The 12,928-nt window shown below is 35.8% G+C and overlaps 1 protein-coding gene across 15 annotated transcripts in view; it reads right to left on the bottom strand.

The window, feature by feature from the left end:
• Window positions 1–12,928, bottom strand: part of LOC145686344 (uncharacterized) — a 584,205-nt gene that overhangs the window by 489,511 nt on the left and 81,766 nt on the right. For 4 of the 15 annotated variants that reach the window (XR_014131596.1, XR_014131593.1, XR_014131594.1 and 1 more), the window contains exon 3: window positions 10,018–10,581. The exons of the other annotated variants lie outside the window; for them this stretch is intronic. The gene's annotated coding sequence lies outside the window, so the exon portion shown is untranslated. Of the gene's footprint in view, window positions 1–10,017; window positions 10,582–12,928 lie in introns of those variants that run through there. 15 annotated transcript variants of the gene reach the window in all.

Here is a 12,928-nt window from a genome sequence, read left to right as displayed (position 1 = left end):
AGTAGATAGTTAACTGACAAATGTAGACTGAAGAAAAGTAGGTAACAAAGTGTTGAATACTGAAAAGTTGAAAAATGAGGATATAAGAAAACTTTTCGTTGAAGAATTCGAAAAAAAAAAATATTCAAACCAGAAAATAATAGGCGCAGATAGTAACGCACAGTGGGAATACATTAAACTTTGCTTACAGCAGGCTGCAGAAGAAGCAGTAGGTTACCGCGAACACAAAACAGCTAAGCAACCATGGGTTACAGAGCAGATGTTGCGGAAAATGAGGGAGAGGAAGATGTGGAAACAGGGTGATAGAGAAGAGGGCAGAAAGATGTACAGAAAGTTGAATAATGAGTTACGGAGAGAAACAGACAGAGCGAGGGAAGAGTCTTACAAAAGAAAATGTGAGGACATAGAAGAATTAGAAAGAGTTGGGAAATATGAGGAAATGTATAAGGAGGTGAAATCTGTGGAATTTTGGAGGAAACAAGGGTGTATTACGATGGCAGTAGAAAATAAAAATGGGAACGTAGTCAGCGAAAAAAAATTAGGTCATAGAAAGATGGAAAGAATACGTGGAAGACTTATATGAGAGTAGGGAGAGACGGTGTATGTAAGTAGAAGTAATACTGAAGTAGAAAATGAAGTAAGCAAGGATGATAAAGGATTTAATATTCTTCGGGATGAGTTTGAAAAGGCTATATCCGAGGTTAGGAATGGAAAGGCAAGCGGGATAGATAATATACCAATCGAATTCATTAAAAATATAGGAGACAAGGGAAAGAAAGAATTGTTCCGACTATGCAATGAAATACATGAAACAGGGGAGTGGCAAAGACTTTCTGAAAACGATCATGATACCGATGACTAAGAAATCGAACCCAAAGAGATATGAGGATTATAGAACTATTAGTCTCATATCTCATGCAGCTAAAATTTTACTCCGAATACTGAACAGAAGGTTATATGGAAGAACAAATGAAGAAGTTAAGAAGGAGCAGTTCGGGTTCAAAAGAGGTAAGGGCACAAGAAACGTTATTGGATTATTAAGGGCGATCGGTGAAAGATTTATAGAAAAAGGGAAAGAGGTGTATGTTGTATTTATCGATCTAGAAAAGGCTTTTGACCGCGTGAATTGGGAATTGTTGTTGGAAGTTCTAAAGATAGGGTTCGAATGGAAAGATCGAGGACTCATAAGAAACTTATATATGAACCAACAAGTAAGTGTTAGAATAGGGGAAGAACTGAAGGAAGAGAGTGCAATTGGAAGGGGCGTTCGACAAGGATGCTGCCTCTTGCCAACACTATTTAATGTCCATGTAGAAAGGATAGTGAAAAAGAGTTTACATGATGATAACGGCATTTCGGTAGCAGGTAGAATGATTAGATGCATAAAATTTGCAGACGATATGGCGCTTGTTGCAGAATCTGAAAAGAAAATCAATAAAATGTTAGAAAACCTGAGGATGGGCTTTGAAGAATATGGGATTGGAACGAAGAGGTCTGTGTTAAATATAAAAGTGGGAGGGGAGCAAATAGAACAAGTGAATAGTTTTCGATATCTGGCTAGTATTCTTAGTAATGACATGAAGTGCGAAGCTGAAATAAAAGCAAGGATAGGAATGGCGAAAGAAGCCTTTAGGAGGAAGAAAAGTCTGTCTTGTGGGACCTTGCATAGAGAGTTGGGAAAAAAGACTCATAAAATGCTTCGTGTGGAGTGTTGTACTGTACGGGGTGGAAACGTGGACATTACGTAAAAGCGATGAAAAACGACTGGAAAAAAATTAGTTGGGTCGAGCGGAAAACGAATGAGTGGGTGTTAGAAATGGTGGGGGAGAAAAGAACACTTTTAGATATTGTTAAGAAGAGGAAGAGAAACTGGTTGGGACATTGCCTAAAAAGAAATTGTATCATGAGGGACGTCATAGAGGGTATGGTGGCGGGAAAGAGAGGCACAGGGCGAAGGAGACTACAATTAATAAATGATATAAAAACAGAAAGATCATACGTGAAGACGAAGAGGTTAGCGGAGGAGCGTGGAGCATGCAAGCTTCTCAGCTGCTGCAAGTGACTTGCCAGTAAGGGCAGAACACCTGTGATGATGAAATCGTACGTGTAGCTATTGATATTTAGGTTCATTCGTGCTTTTGGTGTATAAGTAATTATTAGCTAACCAGCCCGGTTATTTTAAAAAATTAAATAAGAGAAAGGGTTTATCATACCCAAAATCGTTAAAAGTTTGCTCATTTATTATACAGAAAACGTTTTGAGTGTTTCTTTAGTTCTAGTGGCAACACTTTTCATATACTCTTCATCTATATCTCTATTTAATGTTATAAGAATATCTAATTGTTATATAAATGAGTTAATATAATGAACTAGCTTTTTGTATTCATCTTTCTTTTTATCAATGTTAAGTTTGAAAGATAAATCTACTACAACTGAGCTTCCAGTAGCTAAAGGTATTATAATCAATAAACAGTGACAGAAATAAATACATTAATAAAACAAATTGCAGATAATAAGACTGATAAAATGATTAAGCTATAGTAAGCATATTTAACAAGTTGTAATTTCTTCTTTTTTAAATTGTATCCTAATTTTGTAATTGTATTCTATTAATTTTATTACTTGCTGGCATGCATTTGTTATATACTAAATGATGAGTAATGTTTTTAAATTGTGTGTTTATAATTCAGTATTAAAGATTTCACTGTGAATTAGATAATAGTAATAATGAATTAACTATAGATTTGCTTGGTTTTTATAGTAAATACTTCACCTCCAACATTAGAGAAGGAAGAAACCAATTCAAATATGGAGATAGAGAAACTTTTTTCAGAAGGGCGATACAGAATAAAAGATCTTAACGATTATTTAGAATCTGAATCTATAACCATAGCACAGTTTGAAAAAGAGTAGAAATAGAAATAGACGGTGAAGATGTAACAATGGGAAATATAGATACTGTTCTTGGTTCTGAGCATTAAAATTTTTTAAAGAAAAATAAACTACATATTGGAAAAAAACTACCAAAATTTCATCCTTACGACATAGTAAATATTCACTGTAATGGAGATGATGGAATGTTTGTTAACACATGGTAATAATGTACACAGAAAAACAGGAGTTATACAGTCATTTACAATAGATGCAATGTTCAAACATAGAATTGCAAGCAAACCTTTTTATCCGTTATTTTTTTCTGTAACAAAAGACAAGATTAATGGAACTGAAATAAAAATGACAGACGAGGATGATTGATTTTGGTAGAGCAATTACAACCTTGCTTTTAAAATGATTTTCTCATTAATAAATGGAAAGGATTGAAAAATATTCAGTAATGAATTGTAAAGTTTTCTAGCAAATAAACAAACATGTAATATTTGAATAATGGTGAGTCTAATAAAGACAGAGTGTGACATAGAAATTGGTAATGCATTTATTCATCTCCACAAAGCAGATCGTTATGTAAAATTTAAAGTCGAGGTCGATGGAAAATACGGTGCAAATGACACGATAAAACTTACAATTTTTTTCTATTCTTCTTACAAATAGAAATTAGAAAGCATGAGGTTATAGATAAAACTGCATTCTCTGGAATAACACAAACCGTACGTAATTGAAAGTTCAAAAATTTCTAAACCTGAGCCTTCATATCTAAAACAAGCCGATTTCGAAACAAAGGAAAAGTTAGAATTGGAAAAGGATTTTACTGTTCTATACCTGGCTTTTTAAGTGATTATAAAGATATAATGTAGAAATAATTAGATGGAAATACTACACCAACTGGAGAAGAGGAGATTAGAGGGAAAGAAGACAGGAAGGAAGAGAGGACAGAAGATAATGGTTTGAAATTGAGAGCTTAGGTAATAACACAGTCTTAAGATGTTGCTGAGGAGTCAAAACATAGAAACGGACAGAAAAGGATTTTAGACCTGATAAGGGAAAGTGGAGGATAAAGGTAGAAGAGGATGGAATAGTATATCGAATCAGCTATAAAGAGCGTAATATAAGACACAGGAGAAACAGGAAAGAGATTGGAAGAAAAAATAAGAACATAAAAATAACCTCAAATTAAGAAGGAAGAACAACGAAGTATAACAACGTTAAGAAAACAGGATATTGAAATACACTGCAAAAAAATCAAAGGACTGGAGAAGGAAAAGAGGAGTATGATACGGAACTGGAAAGAAGCTCAATGGACCACGAAACATACGAAAGGTATATTGATGAACTGAACGAGCGGGCTTCCGATTCCTCCATTGTGGAATGCAGTACTGGACAAGGAAACAACAAGGAGTATATATTACAGATAGGCAGTGTCCAAATTCAGAACAGGTGTGCACTTTTTTAGGGAAAGTATGTGACAAGACCCTAATTAAAAATTTATGTCTTGCATCCAAATAAAATTGTACAGATGGATGTAAAAAGGCGAAACTATTGGCACTGGGAAGTGTAGGTGTGACCTTTCACTTTCTGTGTACATTTAAGCTGTTATTCTTAATTAGTCTTTCATTGCGTGTCTGATAGAGGCGATGTTACATTGCAGAAATTGTTAGACAAATATTATTAATACTTATTTGGTGTTTTGCTCAGTTTGGATTTATTAATACCTATAATCGTCCTTCAGTACACACACACAATGACCCAATAAGCAAGAAAGAACAAAATAGATTTAGTGAGAAGACAGAAAGAGGAGGAAATCTTGTTTATTAGAATAACATTAGCAGCACATACTTCCCATGTGTATGATGATATTTCCTTGTCTCTGGCTCTCACCGGGTCACAAACGTGTTCCAGTTACCGGGACAGGCTGAGTTACTTCGAGTTATGGGTCTGTTCTAATATAACAAAAATTAGACGGAAAAAATTTCAGCTAATTTTTGTGTTAGTACATTCTTTTGACCCATTGATACTCCTGACAAAAATTGTCAAAAGCAGTAATTCGACAACCACCTGAAATTACTTTATCAATACGACGGCTACGCGATCACGTCTAATTATGCTTAAACGGCTGAGTCATCACAGAACTAAGATACAAGATTCGTTCCGATGTCAAATTAAAGATAATGCATGGTTTAAGTTATCTGAGTTTACATTGTTCTTATACATTGCCACAATACTTAAATACAGCGACTATTGTCTTAAAAGTAAGTTTTCTCCGTTTTATTGCAAATGTTTCATAGTAGATTGCTATGCAACTAACAGACATACGGAAAAACACACGGACGTAAATATTACAGTTTCGTCTTCCTAAGGATATAAATATTATTTCTTTACCTTGAAAACTGGGGAAGTATTCCATTTTGTGTAGCACAAAATACTGAATTTTGGAAACATACATTACGCTGAACAAGGTCATTATTATTAAATATTCTGCCCTGTGGCAGATCCTGGGACTAATGGATTTTTTTTTCTTCTTCAAAGTTTGGGCCTGAAAATGTTGCTTCACTGTTCCTTTGTCTTCAGCTCTCTCTTTTAACTCCCAATATCTTGTTATTTTCAAATTACCGATCATGTATATTCCTACTCCTTGCATTCATCTTTCCTTCTATGGTGGTTTAAAATATCGATCTTTGTTAGTTCCTCTGTCCATTTTATCTTTTCCATCTTCCTCCAACACCACATTTCGAACCTCTCTATTTCTTCTTTAACTTCCGTAATGTCCAGGTCTCTGAACTATACAATCCAATACTTTATATATAGCACTTGACAAACTTCTTCCTTAGTCCAATATTAAGCCTGTAAGCTAAGTGTTTTTTTTTTTTTGGGGGGGGGAGGGTTGAATGCTTGTTTGGTCATACAAATTCTTAACTTGACCTTTTTGGTGCAGTAAGTGTCTCTCGTCAAAATACTTCCTAGATATTTGAAATTATCGACCTTTAAGTCATTTGTTCTAGTTTGACACATAAGAAGGCGTTCCTATGGGACATTATCATGACTTGATTTTTCGATGCTGATTACTACTCCATATAGTTTCCCAGTGTCAACTATTTTGTCAATCATCTCCTGTAATCTTTCTTTGGTTCTAGCTATAATAACCATATCATCTGCATACCTGATCTTGTTAATGATCTTTCCTCCAATCTTGAAATCTCCAACTCCCAAACGTTACCTTTATTAAACATCCATTATAAATATTGATTAATTGGGGCGACATACTACGTCCTTGTCTGACTTCTCTTCCAATCTCCACACTATTGGTTTCTCCCTCATTCAAGCCCAACTTTAGTCATTGTAATATGTACAGGGAGCGAATGAGCCGTCGGTTTCTCCAGTTGATCCTAATTTCTTTAAGTATTTTCAGAAGTTTGGTCCAACTGACCCGGTCGAAAGCTTTTTGCGAGTCGAAGAAGCACAAACACAACTTTTCCTTTAAGTCAAGAACTCGTTCTGATATAGTTCTCATCAACCCAGTAGCATCTCTAGTGTCTTATACTTTACGACATTCAAATTGACATCATCTCCATTTTACTTTCAAGCAACCTATTCAGTATGCGCGCAATCTTTCCAGTGTGCGAATAAGACTAATGGTTCTGTGATCGCTGCACTTCTTTGCTTGCTTTTGCCTGGGTAATGCAATCATTGTACCATCAAGAAAATCCTTTGCTTATTCTTCATTCAAATAGATCTTGTTAATAACGACTCAGTACTTTCATTGCATTTTTTCCGAACCCCTTAGGAGTCTTCATCCCGGCGAAATTAAAATACCGCTAATTTTACAGTAATTATGTGATATCTTCAAATAGATAAAAGATAATCGGAATGTGAAACAAGAGCGCCCTAGACAATATTATTTTACATGAGAAACCGTTATCACGACTCTTACCTGCTTTCGATTTCGAGCCATTTTTAAAATCGGCATTTATTTTCGCGTTTCTAAACAGCTGAAAACGGAAAGCCACTAGGTGACTTGTGATAACGGTACCTCACGCAAAATAATATTATCTAGGGCGCTCTTGTTCCATATTTCAATTATCTTTTATCTATTTGAAGATATTACATAATTACTGTAATATTAGCTGTATTTTAATTTCGCTGGGATGAAGACTCTTGTCGTCTCCAGTGGCCTTCCTGTTTCGCATGTCTTAGATGGCTTGTACTATTTCACTTTTCAATATATTTGGTCACTTTTCATCGTCCACTTCTTCCTCCGCTTCGGCCGCAATATCTTTGGGGTGGCTCGTGTGATCATACAGATCTTTTACGTATTCTTCCTAAATTGTGAGGATTCTTTGATGCTCCGTGATTACATGATCTTGTTGATCTTCGATTGCAAACGTGTGTATACTTTTGTTAGTGTGCCCTCCTAATTCTTGTGTTTTCTGGTAATTTAGATCACATTTACCGCCATTGAAGTTCCATTATTTCTTCAGATATTTATTGCATGTACTTTTCTTTGGCTTCGTCGGTCTCTTCTCAATTCATTATTCAGACTTCTGTATTCTTTGATATCCGTAGTTTTCGCTCTTCTGCGTTCCTCCATCTTCTTAAACATCGCTTGTTATAGATAATTTAATGGTGCTCTTTCCAATCCTGCCAATATTGTTATGAAGTCTGTCTAGTAGAATTTGTTTAATTTCCCCCCAATTATTTTCTATATTGCCTACCATATCGCTGATTCCACAGAATTTTTATTGAATCCCACCAAACCGTTGAAGTTTCCCGCTACCATGGATTAGATTTCACTTTCCTCCTGATGCAGTGTGTCACTAATCTCATAATATATTACTTCTACTTCATTGTCGTCATACACACTTGTATTATCACAATATCTACTGTTTTTTCAGTTAACATCACAAATATCAAGTGGTCGTTGCAGCACTCAATTTTGGTTACACTTCTTGGTACTTTGATCTTCATTGCTATCGTGACACCATTCTCGGCCTTCACGCCACCCGAATAAAATATAGGGATGGCCACAAAGTTCCGGTTCCGGCGGAACCGGTTCTTGGAGATCCGGTTTTCAGAACCGGTTCCGCACCTGGATCCGAAAACCCGGTTCCAGAACCGGATCTTAGGAACCGGTTCCGTACCTGGATCCGAAAACCCGGTTCCAGAACCGGATCTTAGGAACTGGTTCCAGATCTAGATCTGAAAACCCGGTTCCAGAACCGGATCTTAGGAACCGGTTCCAGATCTGGATCTGAAAACCCGGTTCCAGAACCGGATCTTAGGAACCGGTTCCAGACCTGGATCCGAAAGCCCCCAAAGACCCGTAAATGAGGCATAAAGATCACCTTCAAAAATAATGCAAAGAGGACCATGCGCTTGTGCCTTCCTCGCCCAGACACGCTTGTGCCCCCAGAAAAAAAAAATTTGGTCCACCAGTGGGTGTTTAGCCAAATGAGTTGGCCAGTTTGCCTGTTTAACCAATGAGTTTGCCAGTTACCCAGTTTATTTAGCCAAATGAGACAAGCTGCCGCCGCCTGGGCGCCTGCCTGTCGCTTCCACCATTTCATCTAGCATACTGTTCACAGCTTGCCAGCAGCTCGGGTTTAGCGTAGGGATGGTCACAAAGCTTCGGTTCCAGCGGAACCGGTTCTGTTTCAGAACCGGTTCCAGACCTGGATCCGAAAAACCGGTTCTAGACCTGGATCCGAAAAACCGGATCTTCTAGAACCGGATCCGTTCAGACCCGAAAACCGGTTCCACTAGGAACCGGTTCTGGCCATCCCTAATAAAATATCGTGTAATTTCCCGATACTATCTCACCTTCTCCTGACCATATCACTTCACTCAAACCCAATATGTTCACTTTACATTTATCCATTTCCGCTTTTAAATTTTTCAAGTTTACCCGTACGCCATAAAGTTCGTACGTTCCAGATTCCTATGCTGAAATGACAGTTATTTTCTCCTCAGATGATTCTTTCCGGAGTAGTCCCGACCCGGAGATTCGAACGCCGGACTATTTTCCTCCTGAACGTTTTACCTCAGTAAGAACCATCATTATATTTATTCTTGTATTTCGCCAAAAAGATAATGTGGTGTTATTCCCATTCCTTCCCACATGCCGTTGACCACCTTGTGGTTCATTCGTGTTAGAATAGTTTCCTCTCCTAAGGACAATAATGTGCCCTGACCTCCACCCGCTCATCTGCCCTTCAAGGAAGCCGTTGGCAGTTGGCACATGGTAAAGGTTTACTCCTTACCCCAGGAGTCAGTCGGTCCCTACCTATATTACATGCCTAAGACGTTGCACATTTTCTCCCGCAAGGAACAAATAAGAACAAGAAAAAAATCACGAAATCTATTTGGTGTTTTAATACATTCTTTCGTAAACTCTACAATTCCTAAAAAATCTGTCGAAAATAGAACTTGAGCAATGATCTAAAACGGCTTCATGAATATGGCGACTAAGCGACCACGTCTATATGTGGAAATACGGAATATCTCCTTAGGTAAAAAGTCTGTACTGGTGTTTAAGATACTGCACGTAATTTGAATTAGTACCATTGTTATACATTGCCGTTATTTTATAAAATTTCACAGATGTTACATCGTTATAATTTTCTTATTTTTGTTTCAGTATGTTCGGTTAATGACAAATAACTATGAAACTATTGGAGATCCGGAATAACCTGAATTAAACTTTATATCATATCACTTTTCTAACAGTATCGTAAATTTTTGAAAGCTAATGTTTCTTTCAATGTATTCTTGTGATCGACGGTACCTCTTTCAAAGTTTCATTTTTAAAAACTGCCAACCATTTTAGAAACTTTGAAAAATGTGTTTAGGATATAATAACAGTAAATGTCAAAGAAATTTTATTGCTTGTTTTAAATATATTTGTAATATAAATTCTAGGTAAGAGAACGCAAAAAATGTTATCAATTATTATTTTCTCACAAATTTTATTAAACATAAAAATTGTTTTGAAAAATGTCCTAGCTTTACATTGGCACAAAAGTCTATATGTTACAAATTATTTCTTTTATGAACACACAAAATTATTCTTTACAGAAAGGCGAAAAACTGTTTTCAGTTTATAAAGATTAAGTTTTAAAATATTAGGTACACGTAAATAAATTTAGGAAGCATTTATTGCATTACAAATTACAGTAGATAGCCTCCTTAACTTTTTAAACTGATTCTGTCGTTAATATTTAATTGTTTACAAAATTTTGGACCATCCTGAATATCATCACCACCATCATTGTCATCATCTTCTGAATTTAATACTAGTTAATTTGTGGATGATTCTCCCGTACATTTTCACCACAGGACATGCAGTGGAATCGTCTTTCCGGAAATGGTTTCTGGAACCTTTTCCAGGTACACAGCACGAGACGTAGCAGATTGTATGGTGCTGGAGGAAAAATGAATAGCACGGGAATGTATTGGTCCGTCTCTATTTTCGATCCCCACTCCTCAGGCGAAAAGCTATTTCTCTGTTGCTCTTGCATGTGGTGGTACGCTCGAAAACTATGCTGGAGCGCTGCAGCTGGACTTGGAGAAGGTTTGCAAAGCGCATGATGCAATTCGGTGTTTTTCGCAATGATTTGGAGTATTTCTTAAGTCTTGTGTCTTGTCCAGTTCATCTGCTATTTTCCCGCCGTACATTTCTCATTAACGCTTCTCCTAATAAAATAAAAATGCATTTAAATTAATACGACTACGGAAATTTTAGCACCACTTTAACTAAAAATAAATAAACCAAAAATAAAAAATAAATCTCACGTAGTGATGCAATGGTATCCTGTATTGCTTCTACTTCGTTGAACTTCATCACAACTCCCTGTAACCCAGAATTATTCTGAGTTTACTGAAGGTGGAATTGATCCCTTATTGTAGAACGCAAATGTCGTACCGCAGCCCATCATAGTACAGACGAACAGCAAAAATTCCCTCATATTGCCTAGACTATCGTGCAGTTTGCTCCCTTATAAATCTTCGTTTCACTGATGGAAATTCCCGGCACTAACATTTATAAGGTATCTTTGACAGGTGTTAAAACAAGAACTAGAAGTTCGAGATCTATATCAACTAGGACCGCTGTTCTTCCTGAATTGGCCTCGGTCATTTCTGTTCTTACAACCAACGTATCCACATCACTAGGGACATGAACAACAAACAGATGTGATGCTTTTAATACTGAGCCAAGAAGTTCAAAAAAAAATATTTTCAGTATTCTACAAAAACTGATCTTATGGAGCCGACACATTCAATTCTGTTACTACCAGCTTCGTATCACCTGACCTCTCAAGAGCTACTCCCCGATGCAAAACATTTTGTACTTGAGTCTTTATACCTGTCAGAAATAACGACTACATTGGTTCCGCAATTCCTGTTTATGTAATCGAGGTACATGTTGTAAACTGTACCATAGGTAACAGGGTAAGCCCAATGTACTGGATGGAAAAGATCATCACCAGATCAACGAATCGGAGGTGAAAAAGAGTAAAATATTGTTTAGTTTGCACATCTTGTCAATGACACACGTTATCTTCGACTTCATTTCCTTGTGCAGTCCAACATTATTGAACAAAGTTTGATGAAATTGAGAATTCGTACCGCAATCAATCTGTAAGTTCTCTTCACGCCTTCTCAAGGTGCCTAGTCTTAATACTTGGATATTATGTTTCAGGGTCATATTTTGAAACGTTTTTCCACTAACACTCCTTACACCATTTTCACCTATCCCCACTGACATATTACAATAAACATTTCCTTTTTGACCAAAAGCTTTAATTTAATGACTGTATCGTTTACAACCAGTCTTCTATATAGCACATGCTAAAAATCTCAGAAAAATATTTCTTAAATACGGATATACAAAGCATCAAAGAATGCAAAAATGAGCTGTTTATTTCATTGCAAGAGAAACAAGCTCTTTTAGCGTGACGTCACATCGGCTCCTCTCTCTCTCTCTCTCTCTCTCTCTGTCTTATTCAAAGCTTGGAAATGTTTTCTCTTTCTTTATGGACTAGTACAAGAAAAGTGACAAAATTAGAAAATACAAACTGTATATAAAAATAACGTAACTTCAACTATCTTGACCCTGGAACTATTACTTAAATAATTAATACTTTTCTGACCAGAGTCTATACTTATTTATTAAAATTAAAATAAGTCGTAATAGTTTCAATACCTTAACGTTATTTTCATCAGACATTAACTAGTAGAAATATCTTCATAATATTAAATTAATATTGTTGTATAATTTTAATTTTTATTTTATAATTTTTAATTTTTAATATCTAACAATCAGGTATTGTTATAATTTATTGTTTCGTTTCAAATTTTTAATATAACTTTTTTATAATTATTATTTTCCCTTCCCTCTATTATTATTGTTCTTTTAATAAATTATTCCAAATATCAGCTAATTTTGAAGTTTTTTTCTTAATTCAATATTTATCATATAATTTTATTTTTACTGCTTCTCTTAATTTTTCATATCCGTGATTTTTTTTATCATTCCATTTTTTCTAACAATATATCCCATAATTCATGTATTTGAAGTCCATTTGTCCAGTCAATTAATCTTTCACTTCTTTCTCTCTTAATCCTATGTGCTTCTTTCGATTTTCTTATTATTGTTCTATTCTCTTTTACTAGACTTCGGACCTCTTCCCAATCTATATCATGTCCTGTTTCTTTTACATGTTTATATATAGCGTTATTCTCCCTTATGAGTCTCTTATAGTTCCTATGTTGTTTTACTCTTTAAGCTTTTTCCCTGTTTCTCCAATGTATACGACATTTAATTTTTACACTTCACTTCATACACTAAGCCTTCATCATCTTCACTTCCTATTTCTCATTTTCTTAACCATTTCCAGAATTCTACGTCCTCCTTTCTGTATGTATTCCGACCTCCTTTTCTTAATAAGGTCTTCAGTATCTCTGTTTACGAATATGGGTTTTAATGGCGTTGAGTTCACTGAATACTCGCTAAGGTGTTGCTCTCGTCACAGGAAAAGGG

The sequence above is a fragment of the Thermobia domestica genome, chromosome 5 (genome assembly GCF_964235325.1).
Source record: "Thermobia domestica chromosome 5, izTheDome1.hap1.1, whole genome shotgun sequence".
Taxonomy (NCBI): domain Eukaryota; kingdom Metazoa; phylum Arthropoda; class Insecta; order Zygentoma; family Lepismatidae; genus Thermobia; species Thermobia domestica.
This window is presented reverse-complemented; position numbering and strand designations above follow the sequence as displayed.